Source organism: Tenrec ecaudatus, chromosome 1, assembly GCF_050624435.1.
Source record: "Tenrec ecaudatus isolate mTenEca1 chromosome 1, mTenEca1.hap1, whole genome shotgun sequence".
In the NCBI taxonomy this organism is placed as follows: Eukaryota; Metazoa; Chordata; class Mammalia; order Afrosoricida; family Tenrecidae; genus Tenrec; species Tenrec ecaudatus.
The window spans coordinates 6,154,564-6,178,750 of record NC_134530.1 but is presented as its reverse complement, the minus strand read 5'-3'; the positions used below and the strand labels follow the sequence as shown (position 1 = coordinate 6,178,750).

General features: G+C 58.0%; 1 protein-coding gene across 2 annotated transcripts in view; it reads left to right on the top strand.

Moving 5' to 3' along the window:
* The first annotated feature begins 834 nt into the window (after window positions 1–834).
* The window catches only part of RFX2 (regulatory factor X2), a 78,858-nt gene continuing 55,505 nt past the window's right edge, over window positions 835–24,187 (top strand). For both annotated transcript variants that reach the window (XM_075545532.1, XM_075545525.1), the window contains exon 1: window positions 835–963. The gene's annotated coding sequence lies outside the window, so the exon portion shown is untranslated. The remainder of the gene's footprint in view (window positions 964–24,187) is intronic.

The window sequence follows — 24,187 nt, the reverse complement described above, 5'->3', positions numbered from 1 at the left end:
AGGTTGAGAACCACTGCTATAGAGTCACCTTGAGTCAATAGCAGTAAGGATGTGGGTGTGTGTGTGTGTGTGTTTATGCTTGGCGTGGGTGGTCCAGTGGCTAGGGAGAACTGACCCATAGACTGTCAACTCCACTGACGGATCGTGGTGGTTAAGCTGTGGTTAAGCGTGGAGTTGCGAACAGAAAGGCGGTCTGTCTGGAATCTGTCCACTTCACAGAAGGATGGAGCAGTAGGCTTCGGTAAAGAACAGACCCTCAGAAACCCTATGAAGCAGCCTATTCCGTCTTCTGGGGTCGCTGTTAACTGGAATCAACTCAAGAGCAGCGGGCTAGTCTTTCTGCACTCCTGTCGCCAGGCCTTTCTTTCGCGGGGCCGCTGTGTGCGTTCGTCCAGTTAACCTTTCGGTTGCAGCACAGCGCTTCACCGCTGCGCCAGCGGGGCTCCGTCGGATGGCTCCCAGGCGTCTGATAATCAATCGCACGTGGAATAAACGTAACCCCTTGCGTCCCTGAAACTTGTCCTTCCCGGAGCCGCGCCACTGAGCGGGACCCCGCGCGCGCCCCCCACCCCCCACCCCCACTTGGCCCCGCCTTCCTCCGCGGTGATTGGCCCGGCTCCTCCTGGCTCGGGGCGGGGAACGCCCCCTCTGACCGGCACGGCGCGCGGCCAATGGGCGGGCGCAGGGACTCGAGCCCCGCCCAGCCCGCGCCCGTTGGGCGGGCCGTTGAGTGGCCGGGGCGTGGACCTGGTAACCGTTGCCGGTAACAACGCCCCGCCCCGTGCTGGCGGGAGGCGGCGCGAGCGGGCGGAGGGAGCGGGAGGAGGAGCGGCCGCCGCCGCCACCGCCGCCGCCATAGAGACTGTAGCCGTGGAGACTGTTACTTACCAACGGGGACCAACACGCAGCAGCCGCCGCCGCCGCCGCGGGAGCCGCTGCCCGAACTCCCGACCCGAACTCCAGGTGACCGAGGCGACCGCCCGGGCAGGCCCGGCGGGGCGCGGGGGGCGGCGGGGACCCGGGCGGGGCGGGGCGCAGCCTGCGCACCCCAACGTCCGCACGGGGCCCGGGGAAGGGAGAAGGGGGCCGCGTCGGGGCGCCCCTCCGTCCCGCTCGGCAAACTCGAAGGTGGTGACCCTCCGCCTCACTTTTACAAAACTTCCTGGATTGGGGGAGCCCCGGGGACCCGGCTCTCGCTCTCGCTCCGGCCCTCGGAAATGGGGCTCCGCGCGAACTTTTCACAAAACTTCCTGGATTGGGGGAGCATTCCCGGGACCCTCTTCCCGCTTTTCATCTCCCCCTCCCCTGAAGGTGGCGCGCCCCTGTTACCCTCACTCTCACTCTTAACCCTGAGATTCATTGAGTTGGGGACACGCCAGTGTCCTCTATTCCCTTTGAACCCCAACTCCTGGCATCGGGGCCCTACTCCCTACCAGGACCCTCTGCCACTCCTGTCCTCAAACTCCTTGAATTGAGGGGTGCAATGAAGGCTCTCTGCTCACTTTCACCCTCAAATTCTTGGACTGGGGCTCTTCTCATTTCTGCTCCCCAAACTCGGGAAAGCTCCTGGGGCCCCTTCTCCTAAATGAGCCTTAAACTTATCCTTGCATTTGGGGGCTCCCCAGGACTCCCTCCTCTCACTTTCAACTCCTTGTGTGAACCCCCTTCTAACTTTGGAATCGGGCGTTGGGGGGCGGGGGGCTTCCTCCCTGGTAACTAAGGAGACTTCTTGCGTTTCAGAGGTCCTGGGACACGTCCCCCTCCCCTCTTCTTAGCCCCTATACTCCCAAGTTTGGAGGACCCTAGGTCCTCCCGACTTTCCCCGCACCCCCAACCCCTTCGTTACACCCCCACCCCCGCAGCGCCTCTCCTCTGACTGCGGGGGGCGGGGAGTTTCACCTCAGGTTTCGTTTTGTTGTCATTATTAATGTGTTATGTGGCTCGGTAGCCCTGCCCTGTGGCGCACACGGCGCGGTGGCATTTTCGGCTGGGGCTGTGCCCATGCCTGTGTGTGTGTTGGTGGCGGGTGAGCTGCCCTCCCCACGCCCCCCACTTTCCCAGCTCTGAGCAGCCTCCGCGGTCCCCACCCCACCCCACCCCCTCCGACCCGGGTTGGGTTTTGTGGCGATCGGAAAGTTGGGTGCCCGATCCTAGTGGCTATTTCCAGGGCTCCGGGGGCTGGAACCGCGCCTGCCATTCCGGCGGCCGGCTGGGCGGTTCATCTTCCTATTTTAACCTCCGGGTGGCCCCACAGGAATGGGGCCAGGCACCGTAGAAGGACAGATGGAGCTGCAAGTCCCCCGGCTGCCCGCACCACCGCTCCCTCGTTCCTGCCACACACATAAAATTGCTTTCTTGCTTTGCTCGTTAAACGTCCGCGCTGCTCCCTGTCAGTTCTGCTTCCTTCTCGGCAATTGGCTTTATCACCGCAGGTCCCCAGTGCCAACCCCAACTTCCCCACCATAATGATAAAACCCCCAAACCCACTGCCGTCAATTCGATTCCGGCTCAGAAGCACCATAAGTTATGTTTCTCAGGCTGTCAGTATTTACTGGAGCAGACAGCCTCTTCGTTCTCCTCTGGAACGTTGGGTGGGTTTGAACCACTGACCTCAGGGATCCAGCGCTTAAGGGAAAGCACCACTAGTTCAGGGTCCCTGCAATATACAAATAGACAAAGCTTTGTGGGGTTTTTTTGTTTTTATCCTTTAGTTACCTGTCTAAAACATTGTTATATAAACACACCCTCCAGGGCAGGGGGGTGGGGCATGACTCTTGGGGAAGGGACGACCTTGTTCTTTCTCCGCTAAGTTTCAAGAGTTGATCTGACTCTAAAATCACCCTCTCACTGCCATCTAGTCAATGCTGACTCATAGTGACCCCCTGTGGGTTTCCGAGGCTAGCTGTTTACTGGTGAAGAAAGCCCAGTCTTTCTCCCTCTGAGCTGCTGGTGGTTTCAACTGTTGATCACGCGATCTCAGCCCAGTGCTTAACCGCTGCACAACCAGAGCTCCTAGAAAGAGCTATTCACCCTCTCTGCCCAGAGGGCATGGTTTTGGTAAGGTCCCCCCTTGGGAAGGAGTTTGCTTTCCTTAATGGTCATCGGCCCTTAATTGGGGGGAAAAGCCAGAGTAAACCTCAGAACCTTGGCCTCCAGGATAGGGGGTGGGGGATGATGTCCCATCATGCCTGACTTTCGGATAGTGGGTTTGTGAGCCTGCGGTATTCCAACTGATTGCAACTGGGAATGAGTTCAGAAGTTGTTTGCAATCCTGAATTATTTATCCCTTTGGATACATTCCTGTCTTGTCCCAGATACACCTCCAAGGACAGGCCAATGTGTTCTCAATGATGCTAAACAGGCCCCCCAAAGTCCCTGCCCTGGAGTCGTTCCTGCCCATAGCGGCCCAGGAAGGGGGCTTCCCGGGCTGTTGGTTCTTTACAGGAGCAGGCAGCCTCCTCGTTCTCTCGCCGCAAGGCAAGCCCTCAGGAATGAATCCTGGGTGAAGGTTACAGACACATGTGGCCGGAATGTCCGTATGTCGTGGTGACTGTGCCATTGAACAAAATTGATCGTGGAAGCCCAGCAAGGACCAATCAATCTGCTAGATGTCCCTGGGGCCGTTTGTCCCAGCGCTGATTTTCCGTTTCTGGAGACAGAGGAGACTGTTAGCGCCCACAGAGAGGTGCAGCCTTGGAGACGCAGGGTGGTGGGGGGCAGTTCTGCCCTGTCCTCTGAGGCCGCTGTGAGTCGGAAGCAACTCGCTGGCAATGCGTTTGGCTCTTTTGAGTTTAACTTTCCCTTTCAGGCGAGAGTTCTGATTATTTCACAGGAGGCAATCACTAGTTCATTTAACCTGACAGTTTTCGTGAACTTCTAACTGAGCCGGAAGGCTGAGGCGCAGAGTGTGGTGGGACTTTCACAGGAGTTCTAAGTTGCCTCAGGCCCTGGGGTCAGGAACAGTTAGTGCCTGGCTGCCAGAGGGTTGAGCCCCACCGATGATGCCGCCAAAGCAAGGCCTGGTGACCTCCTGTTGAGATCGCTGCCAAGCAGACCCTTACTCAGATCTTTGCGCGTGGGGGCTCCCCGTGACCGAAGCCCAGGTGACAGCCAGAGGGAGTGATTGCCTTCACTGGAGGACCTCGAAGGCCCCCCACGTTACCACACTGTGGTTTATGGGGTATTCTTTTTAACTAACGGCAGGCTGGTTACTTACTGCTCCCTCTCTTCCTGCCTCCTTCTTGATAAAATAGGACCTGTTTTTTCAGAGCAGGGAACATTCCAGAGGCACGATGCTGCCATTCAGGACCCTCACCTAGCAGGAGGAGTGGGGGGCGGGGGAGGCTGTCTCTGGATCCCCTGTTCCAGGCATACCCAGTAAACATGGCAGCCGTATTGCCATGCTGGCTTGTGGGCCCTGTTGCGCCCTTTCCGCTCACAGCGACCCCATAGGCCGCCATCTCTGCAGAGGCCGATGAATCGTCTGGTCTTCCTCCCCAGGGCCCACTGTGTGTGTGTGGGGGGGGGGGCGGTGTTGGTTAGGTGCCATTGAGTTGGTTCACTTTGGGTGGCCCTGCTGGCATTTGGAATACCAGTGACATAGCTTCCAGCATGACTGCCGCTGGAGTGGGGCGGGGAGGGGGAACCTCTTTTTGGAATGTCCGCACTTAACGGGAGCTAGAAAACCCAAACTGGTGGCCAGTGAGTCAATTCCAATTGTGCCACGGTGACACACGTGCCAGAGTCAAACTCCACCAGGTTCTTGTGACTGAAATTGTGGCGGCAGCAGAGCCCCAGGCCTTACTTCCACGGCAGCCCCACCAGATGGGTGCAGCACACCAGCAGCCCTTTGGTTAGGGGTCAAGTGCAGACCATCTGTCCAGATCAGGCTTCGTCGCCCGCGAGGCTGGGCCCAACGTCAGGAGAGCTTCCCGCTCTCAGAGGGCTGGGGATTGTGGTACCGGCTTTGTCAGGGATTGAGGGTCTTAGTGCAAAAGAAGAGAGTGTTGGCCTCCTCTTGTCACCCAGGGTCCCCCGCGCCCTGTCCACAGCCATGGTATCTTGGATGTGTGTCTGGCATCTGCCAACTGACCACGAGCTTCGCATAGAATGGGCTCCACTGGCCTTCTGGTGGCAGAGGTTCCGGAGGCCGATTGCCAGGCCTCTCTTCTGAGGGTCCTCGAGATGAACTCCAACCTCCATCTATCCGCCCAGCGGCCAAACCCTTCACCATTTGCCCTGCCCTGGGGCTCTGTCTGGCGAATGCCTACTACCACGTGCAGCAACTCTCTGGGACAGAGACGACCTGCTGCACAAGGTGTCCCAGACTGTCACTCTTTTCGGGAGCCCACGGCCCCATCTTCTTCCACAAAGCAGCTAGACCATTGATCTTATGGTTAGTAGCCCCATGCTTAGCCTGCCACGCCTCAGGGGGCCTCGCTGGCACATAAACAAACAAGCTTACTGCCATCAAGTGGATGCCAACTCATGGTGACCCTCGAGGGCAGGGTGGAACTTCCCCTGTGGGTTTCCGAGATGGGGACTCTTACTGGTGGTTTCAAACTGCTGACCTGGTGGCTGGCTAGCAGCCCAATCCGTAACCAGCATGCCACAGGTGGGGACTAACTGGGACACTGAAAAATACCTACGTACCCCTTGGAAACAAGAATACATCAGCCAAAAAAAAATTCCAATTAAAGAGAGAGTGTTTATGAGAGGAAGCCCCAGAACTAAAGGAACGGGTATATGTGTGGTGGGGGGCGGGGGGGGGTGATAGGGGAAGGAGCCCTGGTGACCTGGCTGTGTGGCTAAGCACAAGGCTGGCCTTTCAAACCTACCAGCTGTGCTCCGGAAAAGCCCTCCCTTCGAGATGTACGGCCTGAGACACCTGAGAGGGCAGTTCTGCCCTGCCCTGTGGGGTCACTCCGAGTCAGAATGGACTAGATGGCAGAGGTGGGCTTGTGCTTTGAGAGGGGAGGTGGGAGTGGAAGGAACCCTACTGGTGCCACAGATAAGGCTCTGGTTGCTCCTCTCCTGGGAGTGAGATGAGGCTGTGTGTGGCCATAAAGATTCCGTCTCAGAGCCCCATCTGGAGTCGCCCAGAGCCAGAATCAACCCAGGGGTGGATAAGGGCAGGGTGTTGCAAACAGTTCACACACTCAATTGCTGACCTAGAGGTTGGAAGGTCCAGTCCATCCCAAGGAGCCTCAGAAGAAAGGCCTGGTGAGAAATGCTTCCAAAAACTCAGCTGGTCTGCTCGGTCACCGCCAACTCCGTGTTCTGGTCTGGGGCATCAGCGGCGGGTGAAGGACAATGAACAGAGACAGCAAGTCTGGGGAGAGTCAGGGTCCCGGGTGGAGCCAGCCCATCAGGCATCATCTGGTGGTTACTGTTGTCAGGTGCCATCTAGTTTGTTCCAGCCCATAACGTCCCTGTGCACACAGACAGAACAAAACACTGCCCAGCCCTGGGCCTGCCTCACAATGCTTCCTGTGCCTGAGCCCATTGTTGAGCCACTGTGTCCATCCATCTTGTCAAAGGCCTTCCTCTTTCTCTTGGCGACTGCCCCTCTACGTCACCAAGCATGACGTCCTTCTCCAGGGACTGATCCCCCTTGACAACACGTCCAAAGTATGCGAGACAAGCCTCATCATCCTTGCCTCTAAGGAGCGCTCTGGCCGTACTTCCTCTAAGACAGACCTGTTGCTTGTTTTGTGGGCCAACGTTGCAATTCCGTGTGATTAAAGTGAACCGTGAGTCCCTATCCATGGGCTAGAAAGCTCATCTGAAGCTGAAAATCAGATCTGGGCAGTAAGACTCAGGTCAGCAGGGCCCCCAGCTCCTGAGGGGCAGTGTCAATGCTGGGGGCCAAGTGGATCTGCTACCCCAGCCCCCAGCCTGCCTCTCCAAGACCAAAACTGAGCCGGTCTTCCCAAGGCCGATTTCTCAGTCTGTTAGCAGGTCCTGTGGCCCAGCTCCGGGAGCCAATGCCTCCACCGCTGGCCCCTGGTCCCAGCCCGGCCTCCCATCTCCCCATCCCCCATGATGTCAGCCACCTCCCTGGTCACTACATGCAGCCCCCGTGGGCACTTAGGCAAGGCCAGTCAGGATCAGGGGCTTTTGCCTCCCTCATCCCCTCAAAGTGGCCACGGATGGCCTGGTGGCCACATTGCATGCCACTGGGCCCTCCTCAGCTTCACGCCCTGTCACGCCCTGCCACACCCTGCCACGGCTCCCAGCTCACCTAGAGCCAAAGCTACCACTCACGTTCACCAGGCCTCCGCAGACTACAGGGGCTCTCCGGATCCGGTGTTTGGGGAATTAGACTTCCAGACCTGGCTGTCAAAGGCACCACTGGGTGGACTAGAACTATCGCTCTTGGGGTGAGCGCTTCCCCAGGTGGCCACTGCAAGTGCTCTTGTCCTGTCCCCTCCTCAGAAAGCTGGCCTGGGCAGAGGAGACCTTCCCTGGTATTCTGGTCATGCCTGTCCCCCTGGGGCCGCAGTTGAGGTCCAGCCCCAAGTAATGTCACGCGACTAAATCAACGGATTTACCGGACACCAGGGGCAAGAGGGGACATGTGTAGACGTTAAGACCCCCCTGTGAGCTCCAGGGGAGGCAGCCTGAATATCACAAAGGTTAAGTATTGATCTGCCAACTGCAGGGCGCGTGGTTCAAGTCCACCCATGCCCTGGGGGAAAAGGTGTGGTGGTCTGTTTCCATACAGGTTCACAGTTTGGGGGCCCTCAAGGGCGGTTCTGCTCTGTTCTGCAGGGTCGTTGTGAGCTGGAACCACCTGGGTGGCAGTGGGTTTGGGTCGGACTTGAGGTCAGGCCAACCTCAGAAGGAAAGAGTGAAGGAAGGATTGTGGGTAGAGGGCCTGGATGCTGCAGATGACGGCTTTGGGGCTAAGGGACTGCTCAGAGGTGGGGCCATTGATCAGCTCCTTGGCAGTGAACTTGGCAGGGAAGCCCCTGTGGATGCTAAATTGCAAGTCCTATCTGAGAACTGCTCAGCCCAGGGTCTGGCACATAGTAGGTGCTCACAAAAAAGTAGCCATCGCAGTGAAGTGACTTTGAGTCAGCCCCAATGTACAACGTAACAAAATGCTGCTGCTCCTGTAGTCGTCCCACGGCTCTGCTGATGGTCAAGCCCGTGGTCACAGCCACTGTGTCCATCCATCCTGCCGAGAACCTTCCTCTTTTTCACTGCCCCCTCTACTCTACCAAGCATGCTGTCCTTCTCCAGGGACAAGTCCCGCCTGACCACGCGTCCGGAGTGAGACAAAGTCCCACCGTCCTCGCTCCTAAGGCATGCTCGGGCCGTGCGTCCTCTGAGACAGATGGGTGTGCCTTTCTGGCAGGGAGGGTGCTCTCCGAGTTCTTCACCCAGTGTGCCCACTCTTCTCGGTCTACCTCGCTCACTGCCCGGCTTTCCCGGGACTGTGGGGTCCCTGAAAGACCCTGCCTTGGTTGGGTCCTCATGGTGACCTCCTTGTGTCTGAACACAGCAAGGACAATGAGTGGCCTGGGGCAGGCCGGTTACCATTTGGGTTTCTGGAGCGGTCCCTGCACCGGGGAGGCCCATGCGTGACCCACCTGCCTCACGTGGCCTGGCGGGACTGACTCATGATGGCCTGTCTGCAGAAGGACGCATTGCCCGCTTCTGCACCATCTTCATGGCCGTGGGCACATCAGAGCCCGTTGTCTCGGCCATCGTCTGCCCCGGTGTCCAGAGTAGGGGGCCCGAGACTTGCCAGCCTCGCCTCCAAGGGGCACTTCTCCAACGCCTGTGGGTGGGCTCTTTGGGCGGATCACGGAGGGGAGGGAGGCCCGCCCCGCAGGCCCACCCGCAGCTCAGCACACGGAATTCTCTCTGTCTCCCTCCCCCTCATCCCGATCTCTACGGGCCACGGAGTCGGAGCCGCAGTCCAGCCGTCGGTGCACACGCTGACGGCCTCAGGCGAGTCTGCCACAAAGGCCTCGGGGTCATCTTTCCTATTTCTTCTCCAAAAAGTGAAGGTGTCGCTTTGAGGACCGGGTGCCCCCGCTCAAGCCGCGGTCGGTCTGGCCAGCCACCGCCTAACTAGGTGCAAGCGGACAGTGCGGAGGAAGGCGGGTGGTAAAGCCGTTCTCCGTCTGCCTGGGGGAGACGGCCTTGTGCTCACTTAGAAAGGCCCGGGCCCAGCGCTCCGTTTGGGGGAACGATGGGAAAATCGCCAGCGACAGTCAGGGGCCCTCCTATGACGCCCAACGACAACGACAGGCAAAGTCTTTTGGGGGGTAGGAGGGCGCGTTAGTGGGCCGTAGGTCCCTCTGCAACAAGTCCCCGGACGGACGTCACCCCGGTGACGCGGGTGATGATGATGAAATGTGTTGTGAAACTCCCCAGGCAGGGCTTCCAGCTGAGGACGCGGCCCAACGCGCCCTCCCCCCCCCCACCCCCGTCTGTGTGTCTGTCAGTCTGTCTGTCATCTCTGGGGAGGGAGCGCATGAGCCTGCAGGCACCCATGCTCTGGCTGTTGTGTGCCGTCGCTACGCCTCCTCCCGCGTGCTCACATTCCTGATGCGTGAGGCAGACACGGCTCTGGCTGCCGGTGCTCTCTCATGCCCCGGCCAGTTCCTCCTGGCCTTCTTGAATTTTCCCTGTGTTCAAGAGACACCTAGGAGCCCTGGGGGCTCAGTGGTTCCCCGTGGGACTGCTAACTTCAAGATCGGTAGTTTGAAACCGCCAGCTGCTCCCCCGGAGAAAGGCGAGGCTTTCTACTCCCATAAACAGTCACAGTCTCGGGAACCCCGGGGGCCTTTCTACTCTGTCCCAGAGGGTCGCTGTGAGTCGGCATCGACTCGATGGCAGTGAGTTTGTTTGTTTTAGATGAGACGCCTACGAAAAGGTCCCACTCCACCACTTCCTACACGCCCAAGTCAGCCACACAGGGGTCAAATCCTCCAAGTTGGGCCACCATCCTCATCACCCCGGTGAACAGGGAGACACTTCCCCCTGAACAAAGATACCCCCTTCTCCCTCCTTCCTCCTCTTACTGCGACCTGGTCCAGTCTGACCCACAGCACCCCAACAACAGGGTGGAACTGCCCCTGAGATGGTCTGAGATGGTAACTCTTTACAGCAGCAGAACTGGGCTCAGAACATAGCCCGTTAAGCCAGCAGGTCCCCTCCTGACCCTGGTCCCCACCAGGCATCGTTGGTTTGTCCTTTTGTGGCAGCTGATCCCAGTCAGCATGGCCTCCGCAAGGCCCCTCCCTGAGGTGGCGTCTGCTGGGACTTTGTTTCTCTTTAAGGCTGAAGAACGTCTCCTGGTGTCGATAGACCTACCTCAGGGTCTTCACCCATCATCTGTCTGTGGGTGGCCCCCGGCCACTATGTCAGGCTGTTTCTAGTGGCATCCCCGCCTCACTCCTTCTGGGTCCAGGCCTAGGCGTGGGGTCGCTAACTATTGTTGTTAGGTGCTGTCTCCTCGGTTCTGACCCATAGCGACCCCGTGCACAACAGAAGGAAACCCTGCCCAGTCCTGCACTGTCCTCACCATCGCTCCTGTGCCTGAGCCCGTGTCCATCCATCTCGTCAAGGGCCTTCCTCTTTGTCGCTGCCCCTCTACCTTACCAAAAGCATGATGTCCTTCTCCAGGGACGGGTCTCTCCTGACGATGTGCCCCAAGTCTGTACAACAGAGTCTTGCTTTCCTTGCCCCTCAGGAGCACTCAGCCTCCTTCTTCCCAGACAGGTGTGCTTGCTCTTTGCGCAGCCTGCGGCACTGTCGACCTCCCTCGCCTCTGACCCTGGCCGTTTCTCACTCTCCTTTTTGGTTGTCCATTCGACCAGCTTCCAGTAGTGTCAGCGAGATGCCCAGCCAGCCGCCAGTGGTGTTTGAGAGTGAAATGTACAGTCTGCGCAAACGCAGACAGCCTCCTGGCCGTCCCGTGAAGACGGACAGTCTGGAAAACCCTCTGCATTGGAATGGACTCGCTGGCAGTGGGTGGACTGGGGTTTTCTGGGGCCACCCTCCCCTCGGCATGTCGTGTCGGTTGCCCCGAGTTGAAAATGGACTCCGCAGAGGCAATGAGAGGGAGTGCTGGTGCTCAGAGAGTCGGGAGGTGCAAGGAGGGCGAGGGGCTGCCTGGGACTTTGGTGTTGGAGGGCAGAGCTTCCTGGGCAGGTGGCAGGTGCCAGGGGCCTGTGGGAGGAGCCATCCCTGGGCCTGGCCAGGCAATAGCAAGGTGACACAGATGGGGGAGGGGGAGTGGGTGCCAGTGTCCACAGCTTCCCCTCTGTCTGTAGCTGTCGACCGTGCGGTCCCCCTGGCCTCTGGCAACCCTACTGTCCTGACCATGGGCACTCCCCTGCTCACTCACCCAGTCTGCCCTGTGAGACTGCGAAGCTCAGAGACCACCTAGGAGGAGGACATGGACCGTGCTGCAAGGGGGGGCCGTGCTGGTGCTGGAGCAGCCAGCCCTCCCACCTCCCAGGTGGAGACCCTGGTTGGATCCCTGCCCGGGCACAGCACACGCGGCCTCCACCTGTCTGTCCTTGAAGGCTGACAGGCTTCAGCGGAGCCTCCAGATGAAGACAGAGGAGGACAGACCCGGAGGTCAGATTCTGAAAATCGATCAATCAATGGAAACTTCCTGGATGGCAGCCTATTGTGCAAGCCCTCACCTCACTCCCCGTGGCCGTGCTCTCGGGAGGGACCAAATGACCATCCGTTGGATAAAGTAGAGGCCCCACAGAGGCCAGGGAGCTGCCGGTGAGATTGGTCATCCTTACTGACGGCTACAGCCCGTGGGCTTCATCATCAGCGAGCACTTCAAGTCCTCCCTACTTTCAGCCGGCAAGGCTGTGTCATCAGCCTGTGTCATGGGTTTCAATGAGCCTGCCTCCAATCCCGATGCCAAGTTCTGCCTGTAACTCAGCTTCTCAGCTGCGTGGCTCAGCAGCTATGTACGCTCGTTTAGTTTGGAGAAATAGCTCACAGAGCTGTGGAGGCTGGCCAGCCCCAGCTTCCGGATCAGGCATCAGGCTGGAGGCTTCCCCTGACTCATGTAGTTGCAGGCCAGACGAACTCACAGTCTAGAGGTCAATGTGTGCCAACCCAGGTGGTGTTGGTTTGCACCAGAGCAGACCAGCACTGCTGTTCTGGGAAGGCAGAGGGCAAGTGAGCGTGTCCTCCGGGGGAGGTCAGGGGGCACAGGGAAATCTGCCTGCAGATCCAGGGGCTCGGGCTGGAAAACCAAGGGCCACAGGGTCCCGCTCCGCACTGGGCGGCTCACACATGTCACGTCACCGCCGCGTGCAGACAGAGCGAATACAGCGCTGCCCGGGCACCGCTTCCCCATCAGACAGAGGGTTCCCGTTGGCTGGTGTTTGGAAGCCAATGGCCAGGCCTTTCTTCCTCGCCCTCCTGGGTCCAGACCCACTAATGTGGCCATAGAGTCCAGTCTGACTCCTGGCAGCCTGACGGAGGGTTTCCGCAGCCGTCAGTCTTTACTGGCGCAGACAGCCTCATCTTCCCCCAAAGAGCAGGTGATGCAGTCAGCTGTCCAGCACTTACCCGATGGCACCCCGGTGACTTCTTTTCTTAGTCTGGAAGTGCCGCCGTGAAAGCACGGGAGCCTAAAGGGATCATTTCTGCTAACAAGCCAACAGGGCTGGCTCACAGCTAGAGACGTCTGCTTGCTCACCTCAGAGCGGGCTGGGGAGGAAGAGGTGACGCCGGAAGGCCCCTGTGGTCAGGCTGCAGGCTCCGCATGCCCACCTGCTGACCCAAAGCTGAGACTTCTGAGTTTGCTCAGCCGTGCCCTGGAAGAAAGGCCCAGCAATCGTGAGATCATCAGCCTTTGAAGGCCTGTGCAGTGCGGTGTGCCCTGGCACAGGTGGGCGGGGTGGGGTGGTCACCCTGCCATCCCCCATTACCCGAGTACTTTCTACTGCCCCATCCCCGCTCCCCCATCCGCTCCCCCTGTCCCAGCCACTGGTTCCTAGGGCCCCCCCACCAGGCATCTCTGGAGTTGGTGCCCCCAAGCTGTGCCAGGCTTAGACCCTCTAATTCAGGGTGGCTCACGTAGACCTGCTCACCAAACGCTGAGTGCTTCAATCCCACCCGGGGGCACCTCAGAAGAAAAGTCTGGCAGGCCCCTTTGGGAAGAAGGTCACAACCTTGGATACCCCGTGGAGCAGTTCTGTTGCCCACATACAGGGCACCAGTAGTTGGCATCAGCTCAATGGCAGGCACCGGCAGCCCTGTCAGTGGGAGCCCCTCCCCCTGAAACCATCCTGCCTATGAACTAGACCCTCCCCACCCCCACCTGCAGGGCCCAGGGCATGCCTTGTCCACTCTGCACACATGTCCTTTCTCTGACTCACAGCATGTGAGGCCCCGTGAGGACAGAGTCTGACTCTAACCCTCCCTGAGGGACATGCAGAGTAACCAGCGATTGGATGGAGTCAAGGCCTTGAACTCAAGATCAGAAAATCCCTCTGCTTTGGTTTTTACAAGTCGCTGGGGATCCCCAGTGTGCTGGTTTCCTGTGCGCTCCCTCGATTCCTTCTCTGCCGTGAAAGCGCAAGGCCGGCCACGGGCATGCCTGCCGGTGGAGTCTCTAGTTGTTGCTGATAGGTGCCGGCAGGTTGGTTTCAAGTCACAGCGACCTGATGTACAACCGACCGAGACGCTGCCCGTCGTGCGCCGTCCTCACAATGGTTCTTATGTTTGGTCCCTCGATGTAGCCACTGTGTCCGTCTGTCCTCAGATTGTTGTTGTTAGGTGTTACGGAGCCAGTTCTGACTCAGAGCGACCTGATGTTGCACAGAGCCAGGCACTGCCCGGCCCAGCACATCCTCACAATCGTTAGGTTTGAGCCCGTGCTGGCAGCCCCAGGGTCAGTCCACCTTACCGAGGGTCTTCCTCTTTCTTGCTGCCCCTCAGTTCCAAGTATCTAGTAGCCACGTTTAAAAGGTAAAAAGAGGGTCATGTAATGGCCTTAGTCATAGATTTTATCTAACCCAGTGAGTCCTCTCCACTGCAAGAAACCTGGTGGCCGGCGAAACTGCTAACCGCAAAGCCGGCGGTTCAAACCCACCAGCCATTCCCCGGGAGGAAGAGCTGGCGATGGGACTCCCTAAAACTGACAACCCAGGAAAACCTACGGGCCACTTCTACTCTGTCACCACAAGGCCGGCAGTTCAAAACTACTAGCTGCTCTGGCAGAGAAAGATGAGGCTGTCTATTCCTGTACAGAGTCACAGTACTGGAACCCCCCCACCCCCCGGGGTTGCTGTGGGTCGGAATCCACGGGATGGCCGGGAGCTTAGTGACTGTACCTATCTGATACCAAGAGGTCACATCACGGTAAATGGAGTAAAGCTTGAAATCACAAAGGATTTTGGCTTCCTTGGGTCCACAGTCAATGCTCGTGGAAGCAGCAGTCAGGAGATGAAGACACCTTGTACTGAGTAAATCTGCTGCACAAGACCTCGTGAGCGTGTTGGAAAGCAAGGTGGTTAGTTTGAAGACTAACATGAACGTTGGGCGTTGAATAAGGAAGACCAAAGAAGAATTGATACGTTCGTATTGTGGCGCTGGAGACTATTGAAAGTGCCACGGACAGAAGTGGGTCCAGAGTGCTCCTTGGTGGCAAGGGTAATGAGACTTTGTCTCGTGTACTTTGGGCGTGTTGTCAGGAGCAACCAGCCCCAGAGAAGGACGTCACACTTGCTGAAGCAGAGGGGCAGCGACAAAGAGGAAGGCTCTCCCGGGGTGGACGGACACAGTGGCTGCAGCCATGGGCTCACAGGAGCAAGACTGAGGGAGGCGCAGGACCAGGCAGTGTTTCGTTCTGTTGTGCATCGAGTTTCCATGAGTCGGAACTGACTTGAGGCCACCTCACAAGGACCTCATCAAAGAAAAGTAGCTGCCTTCGTTAACCAATAACGCTTTCTGCCGAACCATGTGGTTCATGTATCAGCTTCATCGATCGGCATTCACTGTGGGCCAGGAGCCCTGCTGGCACCGTGAGTTCAAGCCCACCAGCCGCTCCGTGCATGGAAGTCCTGGGAAGCCACGCCTCTTGGGACCCCGAGGGAGTCCTTCTCCCCAACCCGACAGGTTCTCTGGGGGCTTGGGGTGCTTTCCGAATGTGGTTCACGATCGAGTCAAGGATGTGGTACAATGTGGGCACCTGTGCCCGCTCCCACAGACCTGCCGAGGCTTGGCAACTTTTTACTCGTTGAGCTCCTCAGGTTGGCGCGGGTCTTCAGCTTCCGGGGCCCGGACCCCTCCTCATTTTAGAGTGGGGCACCCACCACCCCCATCCCATCTGAGTTTGTTCGCTCCTTCTCCACACCCCCACCCCCAACAGCCCTGTGCCCACAGCCAGCTCTCTTCATCGGCCACCTCCCCACCTACCCCTCCCCTGGCTCCCCCAGGTGAAGCGTACCCTGGGTAACCAGCATGAACAGATAAATCCCTGTCCTGAGAGGACTTGTGTGCCTGGCAGCTTGCACCGGGCATAACGGGGTCCAGGTTCACACGTGTGGTAGCATGTTCCGGTGGCATCCAATGGACTGTGACTTGGGAAAGACTGGGCTCCGGGGGGTTTTCAGCGGCCGAGTTTTTGTGAGCAGAGTGCCAGGCCTTTCTTCTGAGGCTCCTCTGGGTGGACTCACTCCGACCTTTGGATTTAGCACCTGAGTGCATTAGCCAGTGGTGGCACCCCCGCTCCCCCACACCCAGGCCCAAGGATCCATTACCGTAACATCGGCGCCGACTTGTGGAGACCCAGGGCGGTCAGGGGAGAACCGGGCCCCTGAGGGTTGTCAGTGTTTGGGAGTGGAGCGCCAGGCCTTTCTGCTGAGAGCCTCTGGGGTGACAGGACCCGCAGTGAGTGTCCACCGTTTGCACCATCAACCCTCCCCTCACCCCTACGCCACGCTAAGTCCTAGTCATCCCAGGTTGCTACGCCCTCTCCCGTGGCCCCCGCAGTGGGTGGGGGGTGGGAGTTCTGGCTGCTGACCACCACCACAAGGTCTCACTTGCCTGCTCACTCTGCCCAGAGGTCCACTTAGCCATGGGACTCCCCAGGGTCCTTGCCAAGCCCGTGCAGAACCAAACTGCTCTCCACAGGGCTTTCACACACACCAGGCCTTTCTTCCGAGCTGCCGCTGGATGGGTTCAGGTCACGGCTTTCTGGCTCATCCTTAAGCACTTAACCGTCTGTGTCACTACTACACTCACTGCTCCGAGTCCACTCTGCTTCAGAACACACAGCTGGTCCTTTCCCCAAGGAGCAGCTCATGGGTCTGAACCGCCGACCTGGTGGTCCGTAGCACAGCATCTAACCCACAGTGCCCACCCAGCTCCTTTCCTACAAACAGTGAGTTACAGGCTGCTGGCTCCACTCTCCACCCCGCTGGGCCGTCCCTCTCAGCACCAGCCTTAAGTGGGTCAGTGCCTCCCCGGTCTCCCCCAGTCACTGCCTCCTTCGTGTCCCCGGGGACTTGACTGGTCAGTGACTCCCTCGTGTCCCCGGGGTCTTGGGGTCCTGCTGCCGGGCTCTGCCCTCTTCAGCCACACGGGGCGCTAACTTGGCGGCTGGACCCCTGCCCCAGCCTCAGGCATATTATTACTCTTTCACTGGGCCGTGAGTGGGGGGCAGTTGGACTCCGTTTTCCTGATCTGGCGTCCAGTGGAGAGCCCTCACTGCTACCCGCCCCTGCTGCAAACTCGCTGGGGTGTCCTCTACCTGACAGATGTCCCAGGCACTGGCCCAGCTTGGCCTTCTTTCTCTCCTGGGATCATGCCCTGGAATCTTCCAGAAACCACCTTCCTCTTTCATCTCAAGAGGCCTTGCCCAAGAGAGTCTGGGGTTCCCCGGATCCCCCACAACTTCATACAAAGGCTTGTATTCCCTTAAAACTCTGGTCCTGACTGAGACGCCCCCTCCCCACCTGTTCACTTTACGAGACGCTTCTGACCCCGGCTGCCTTCACTGTCCCCTAGTGGTTCAAACCCCCCAGCCACTCCACAGGAGAAAGACGAGGCTTTCTGCTCCCATCACAACTGACAGCCTCAGAAACCCCCGGGGGAGTGGTTGGCGGTGCTCTGTCCTGCAGGGCTGCCCTGAGTCGGAAAGGCAGCAAGCTGTCTGGGTTTTGTTTGCTTGTGTTGTTCCGAGTTCTCTCAGCGGTAGTACATCCAGTCGAAGCATCCCTGCCGGCATTAAGGTGAATCCCGCTCTCTGGGGCCCTGTGGGCCGCCTGTGGAAGGCTTCCATGGCTGGGCCAGCTGCCCACAGCAGTGAGAGAAACGTCCTGTTTTAATTGTTTTAAAATGGACAGTTCAGCAGGGGGACTTCTTTGGGTGTGTTTTTCTTTTTTTCTTTCTTCTGTATTTTCATTTACGTTCACAAAAAAAGAACCAAAAAAACCCCTAAATTTACGTGCCATTTGTTTGAATTGGCCTGAAAAGAAATTTGAGTTAATTCTATGGATTTGCTTGAGTTGCACATTTAATTTTCATACACTCAAGGGTTTGTGCAACCAACAGCACTACCGGATTCCATCGAGTCTACCCCGGGCTCTGAGCAGTGACTCCCCATTGCCCCTGCCCTGGGCCCCTGGCACCGCTGGTCATCCGCTTCTCTTGGTGACACAGGTCCGCTCGAAGTCTTCGCAGCCCGGCTGTTTTCATCTAGCGTGCTGCACATTCAGAGCCCTGGGGCGTGGTGGTTGTGTGCTGGGCTCCTCACCATGCTGGGCAGCAGTTGGGAAGCCCCAGCCCCTCCATGGGAGAGAGTGACAGCACAGGGCTAGTTCCACCCTGTCCAGTGGGGTCGCCGTGAGCTGGCATGGACTGGACAGCAGGGAGCTGTGTTATTTGGTTTGCTGGTGTTGGGGGCCCCAGAGGCTGTCCTCGAGCCTCACCACACCCAGGTGACAGGCCACACTGCCCCCAGAGGGCTTCCCGACTGTCATCTTACAGGAGCCTCTGGGTGGCTTCAAACCGCCCACCTTTGGATTAGCAGAGGAACGCTTAACGCTTTCCCTGTGTCTGATACATGTGGAGGTGCTAATAAATGTCGTGTCTCCCGGTGGCCCAGCAGGATCAGCCTGGGGCTGGTAACCGCAAGGCCAGCAGCCTTAACCTAAGGTGACCAGACGTCCCATTTTTGGCGGGACAGTCCTGCTTTTTAACAATTTTCCCCGCGTCCCACGGCGTTTTAAAAAAACTCCCAATTTTTGGAAAGAATGCACGGCAAGCTAGGGTATATGGTTTTCGGCTGCCATGTGGCTATTTCGCCAGGATATGAGTTTTATCAATGGTGTCCCGCTTTACCAATGTGAAAATCTGGTCACCTTACCTTAACCCCCCCCCGCCCCTTTTTTTTATATGACCTGCTTGCTAAGGATGTTTTCTCCACCCACCAACCACTGTGAGACAGAAAGACATGTCCGTGGGCTGCTGCACAGATTTACCTGGACAGTCCTCTCTGTCTGAGGGCAGCGGGAGTCCCCCTGCGGGCAGTAGGGGCTTGATTGTGGTGCCAGGAGCAGGGTAAACCCAGTTGACGACCAGCTGAGCCCGTGCCAGCGTGCGGCACCCCGTGTGTGTGTGTGTGTGTGTGTGTGTGTGTGTGTGTGTGTGTGTCAGAGCAGCACAAGGCTCCATGGGGCTTTCCACAGCTGAATGTGCCAAGGTTGATGGCCAGGCCTTTCTTCTGAGGCACCATGCACATTGACCATGGGCACCGTAGGGGTGTGAGGGGGGCTCCTGGGAGCAAGTGTGAGCTGAGTCATTAGCTGTCTGCTTTTCCTCCCCTTGGCCTTGCTAGAAGGCCATTTCCTACCCTGCTCTTAGTGGGGCTGGAGGAAGCCAAGGCAGAGCACCCCCACCACTACCTCGCCACTGCTGCTTGCCCCTGCCCACACTGGCCCCTGGGGGCACCACAGGCACCACTGTCAGCCAGTGCAGGACCAGCCAGCTGCCACTCTGGTAACACAGCCCCAGGAACATGGCCTTACACTGGGTCGCTGTGAGTCAGAACTGACTCGACAGCACCTAGCAACCAGACACCGGGAGAGAGCCCCCTCCCGGCAGAGAACCAGAGTCCCGATGGCCGGCACAATGGGGCAACGCTGTTCATTGGGAAGGTTGGAGTTTCGTGTCCATCCCAGGGTGGCTTGGAAGAAAGGCCTGGCTCCCTGCTTCTGGAAGCTCAGTTGTTACGGGGGCCCAGTCAGCTCTGGCCACAGGGGACCCCGGGCTTGGAGTAAAAAAGCTCATGGGCCTCCCCAACCACAGTGGCAACGATCACGTTGGCCATGTGCAATAGTGGGGAGGGGCATGTGGGACTGCACAGGGCCCAGTGGTGTGTTTGTCTAACAGTATCGTGGGTGAAGTAGACATGACAACATGCACCCAGTCAGTCCCATCTGTGCACTCAGCTTGAAGGTGTCCCTGACGTCCCCATAAACCAGGCTCCCCGTCCCCTGACCTCCTTCTCTTCCTCCTCCCTGGTTCTGCTCCGACTCCACCCACAGAATCCTTACAGGAGCCTCCACTCAGGCGAGCTTCTCTAGTCAGGCACGTCTCTGATTCCTTCACAGACCATGTCAGGGCCAGGCTTCAGGCCGGGGTTGGAAGCTCCCCTTTAGGCAGTCGATTTGGGCTCCCCTGGTTCCAGTGGGACCTGTAAGTCTGGTTTCTATGAAAATTTGACATTTATGTTCTGGGTTTCTCCCCTTTTGTCATGAATATTCTACAGACTCTTTGATCAAAGCAGTCAGTACTGCTTAGGGGGCACCGCCCTGGTCTCCCGGTCTCCTGGTCAAGGAACATGGGGGGCTTGGGCTTCTACCCACAAGGTCACCAGGTGAAAGCCACCAGCTGCCCTCTTAGGGAGAAAGAGGCTTTCTGCTCCCACAAAGAGATACGGTCTCAGAAACCCACAGGCACCGTTTCTACCCTGTCCTACCAGGTCACTCTGAGTTGGAATCACTCGATGGCAGTGATTCTCTGCTGCTGGGGCTGGGAGGCCAATGGCTGCAACTTGTCTGGCTGCTCACGAGGGTTTGAGACTGGACGTGGGGGTTGAAGAAGGGAAAAGGCGCTGCAGAGAAAATCGCATTTCTCTGCCCAATCGTGCTAGAGGCAGCGGTGGCTCCGTGATGAAATTCTTGCCCATCATGAGGGAGACCTGAGTTCGATTCCTGGTCAGTGCAGGCTGGAATGTTGTTAGCGTGCCCATCAGGTTTCAGCAGAGTTTCCAGGTGGACAGACTCAGAAACACATGACGATCAATCCACCAGTAGACTATCCCCTCCCGCACCCGAATCACAGCAGTCTGAGGGTCGCCCGCCACAGCAATGCGAGGCACTTGGCAGGATTTCCTTTATTCCGTTGAGCACTGGGTTGCCAGGCTTCAGGCAGACACAGCAGCAGCAGCCGCAACTTCTCTGCTATTTGACGGAAGCCCCCCCACCCCCAAGGGTGAAGGTGAGGTGTAGCAAGGCCCCCCAGGGGCTCTCTCAAGCCGAGTTGGTTTTGGAATTGCAAACAGCAAAGCACTCCCGTGTCTCTAGCGTTTGGGGGCTTCAAGCAGGCACTAGGCACCAGGGGGCCAGAGTCCGGCAGTGGTGATTTGCCGTCAATCAAGTCGGCGCCGACAGAACTGTGAAGCATTGCCCGGTCCTGCATCATCTCCACGGTGACCGGCCTGGAGCTGAGGCCACTGTGTGATCTGGGGTGGCCTGCTTCAGACAGTGTTCTGTTGTGGTCCCCAGCATTTCCACTGGCTGGTTTTCAGAAGTGGACGGCCAGGCCTTTTTTCCTAGTCTGTCTTAGTCGGGAAGCTCCACTGAAACCTGTGCACCCTGGGTGGGCTTGCTGGTATTCGAACCTTCAGAACACACAAGCCCTTTGGTCGTTCGTGCTTATTTTGTCCTTATTCACCCAAGCCTTCCAAACCCCTTGAATGGAACCCCACTCCCTGGAGAAGGACATCCTGCTTGGTCAAGGGGAGGGGCAGTGGAAAGAGGAAGGCCCTAGACGAGATGGGTGGACACAGTGGCTGCCGCAATGGGCTCGGGCCTAGTGGCCGTGGTGGGGATGGCACAGGGAAGGGCGGGGTCCATTCTGCTGGGCAGAGGGCCGCTGTGGGTCAGCACCGAACAACCACCTGTCGAAGGTCTTTATTTCGGTGATGCCGGCGTGGCCATGAATGCTTTTCAAGTGTGATGATGGATCAGGGTACCGTGGGGAAATGGGAGGGCGCGGAACATGGTGGGGGCGGGGCCGAGTCCCCCTGCGGCCGGCTGCGCATCCTGTGGCAGTCTGGCTTTTGGAAGAGGTTGAAAGACGGCCGGCCAGCTGAGGAGTGTCCACTGGCCCTCTGAGAACTCATCTCTCAACGTCTCATTCTGCCTTCCCAACCCCGTCGGAACATCTCATTCCATGTCCTTCCAAAATTACCTTCCAGTCTGCTTTGGGCACTGACTTAAGACGGAGCAGGGAATGAAGATACCAAAAACAGAACCAGACAGATCAAGCCGGGCGGCTGGCCCGTCCTGCCCCCGGGGGCTCCCCCCTGCCCATCCCACCCCACCCCACTCGGAGCAGGGAGACCTATTTGGAGCCCTGGGATGTGTGCAGTAGCAGGCCCTTGGTGGCACAGTGGGTTCCTTAGGACTGCGAACCACAGGGTCTGCAGTTTGAAACCACCAGCCGCTCCGTGGGAGGAAGTGGAGGCTTTCTGCTCCCTTAAAGGCCGAAACCTCCAGGGGCAGTTCTGCTCTGCCCCGTGGAATCACTATGAGGGGGAATTGGCTCGATAGCAGTGGGATTTAAAGTGGCCTTTCGTTTCTGTGGTGTGGCACTGTGGTTAGGTGTTGGGCTGCAGTTTCGAACGCAGGAGTCTGTCTGCTCCCAGAAAGTCGCAGGCACACGGGAGGAGCTGCCCCCTCTGGCCCGTACAGAACGGATGCCGTGGCAGTGGCTTGTGGTGCCTTGTGTGAGCCCCGCTGGCGATGCGCTGGACTGTTGACGGAGGGTCGGCAGTTTGAATCCACCAGCTGGTCTGATGGAGAAAGGCGAGGTGCTCTGCCTCCATGAAGGCTTAGGGACTTGGAGAACCTACAAGGAGCATCTGCCGAGCTGCAGGGTCAGTGTGAGTTAGAATGTAAAGTTTCAAAAACAACACCCGCCCACGTCTGTGTCCACGTCCATTCCCTGCTCTTTTGACCAGATGACCTGTAAAGGCCTCACGGAATCTTCTCAGAGTTCCTTCACAAACTCAGCTCCCTGGCACAGCATCCAGGCCAACTCCCAGGGCCCTACAGGACAGGGAAGAGCCGCCCCTGTGGCTCCCCAGACTGTGACCACGGCAGGGAAGCCTCGTTGTTCTCCCGAGGAGCGCCTTGGGGTTTTGAACTACTGGCCTTGCGCTTAGCAGCCCAGCTGGTAACCAGGACATCTGCAGGGCTCCTGCGGAGTTCATTAGATCTCATTAGTCCAAAAGCCCAAAATAACCTCCAACAAGTTGCTCTCCGAGCTTCATTAGAATAATGAGTTTAACCAAAAGCCTATTTTTCTTTGGTTTGTCACCTTTGCTTTGGGGCTTGAAGCAGGATCCAAGGGGACAGAAATGGAATGTTCTTGGTGGCTCTCCTTGGATTGGGACCTGTGATTTGGAGGGGCCCTTGACAGGTGGGCTAGTGATTCCCAGACTCCCATTTCTTTGCACTGTTTCCATTTCTCCAAAGACCACCCCCCACCCCACCCCACCCCTGCTGGCAGGTACAGTAGTTCCTAAGAAGGCGATCCCCCCACACTGGGGGTGCACAGGAATGATTGGGGTTGGGTGGGGGAGGGGCTGCAGAAATAGCTCTGCATTGTTTCCTGGATTATGGGCTGTCGTTGAGCTTGCTTTTAATTACCGGGGAGCGCTGAGTCATGGTTTTTGTTTTGTTTGGGGTTTTTTGTTTTGCTTTTTTTCCTGAAAAAGGGGCCTATGTGCTGGTGGGATCTTGTCCTGGGCCATCCAGGAGGTTAGGGGCCACATGGAGACATGCAAGATCCCCTCCCTCCTGGGCACAGGTCCGTCGCTGGACACCAGAGGCGGAGAGCTCAGGGTGTGAAACTCTCCCCCCTCTCCACCCTTCAGTGGCTTGGTCAGCTCACAGAGCTCAGGTGTGGCTTAGTGAGAAAGACGCTTTTCTTTTCCCACCAGACGGACCCTGGGAGGCTTTCCCCGACTGAAGGCTGGGTAGCTAGATACTGACACCAGAGGGAAAAAGTCAGGGGGGGGGGTTCTTAAAACGTATCGTTGGGTGCCGTAGCATCAGCTCTGATTCAGCGGCGCCATGCGGATCGACATGTTTGAGCCTTCCTGCCTCTGCCCTCAGGGACAAGCCCATTCACTCGCCCACTGTTGAGGAGCCCGTTGTTAGGTGCCAACGAGTCAGCTCCGGCCCACAGCGCCCCTCTGCACGCACAGCAGAAGGAAACACCGCCCGGCCCTGGGCTGTCCCCACCACCGATCCTGTGCCTGAGCCCATGGTTACTGCCCCTGGGTCCGTCCATCTCATTGAGGACGCCTTCTTTGTCCCTGCCCCCCCACTTGACCAAGCAGGATGTCCTGATCTCTCCTGACAACAGTATGTAAGCCATCCTGACCTCTAAGGAGCACTCTGGCCGACCTTCTTCCAAGACAGACTTGTTTGGCCATTCAGTAGTCTCCACCAGCACGCCACGGTCCAAACACGTTGGTTCTTCTTTGGCCTTCCGTATTCAGTGTCCTACTTTCACATACACCAGAGGCCATTGACAAGGAGGCTACAAGTCCACGTTCAGGTCACAGGTCGAGGGGAAGGCTCTTCCCGTGGGTCAGTTCCGAGGGCAGATCCCTGTCACCGCTGCTTCTGCCTCTTAAGAGGTAGTCATTGACCTGGCATCGGTCTTACCCCCTTCCGCTCAGATAGATGCGCTGATGGCGTAATGGGTTCTGAGTTGGGCTGCTAGCCAGCAAGGCCAGCAGTTCAAAGCTACTTGCCACTTCCCAGGGGAAAGAGGAGGCTGTCTGTTCCCATAACCACTCATAGCCTCAGAAACCCACAGGGGCAGTTTTTCTCCGTGCTAGAGGGTCTCTGTGAGTTGGAATCAACTCAGTGACAGGGAGGGG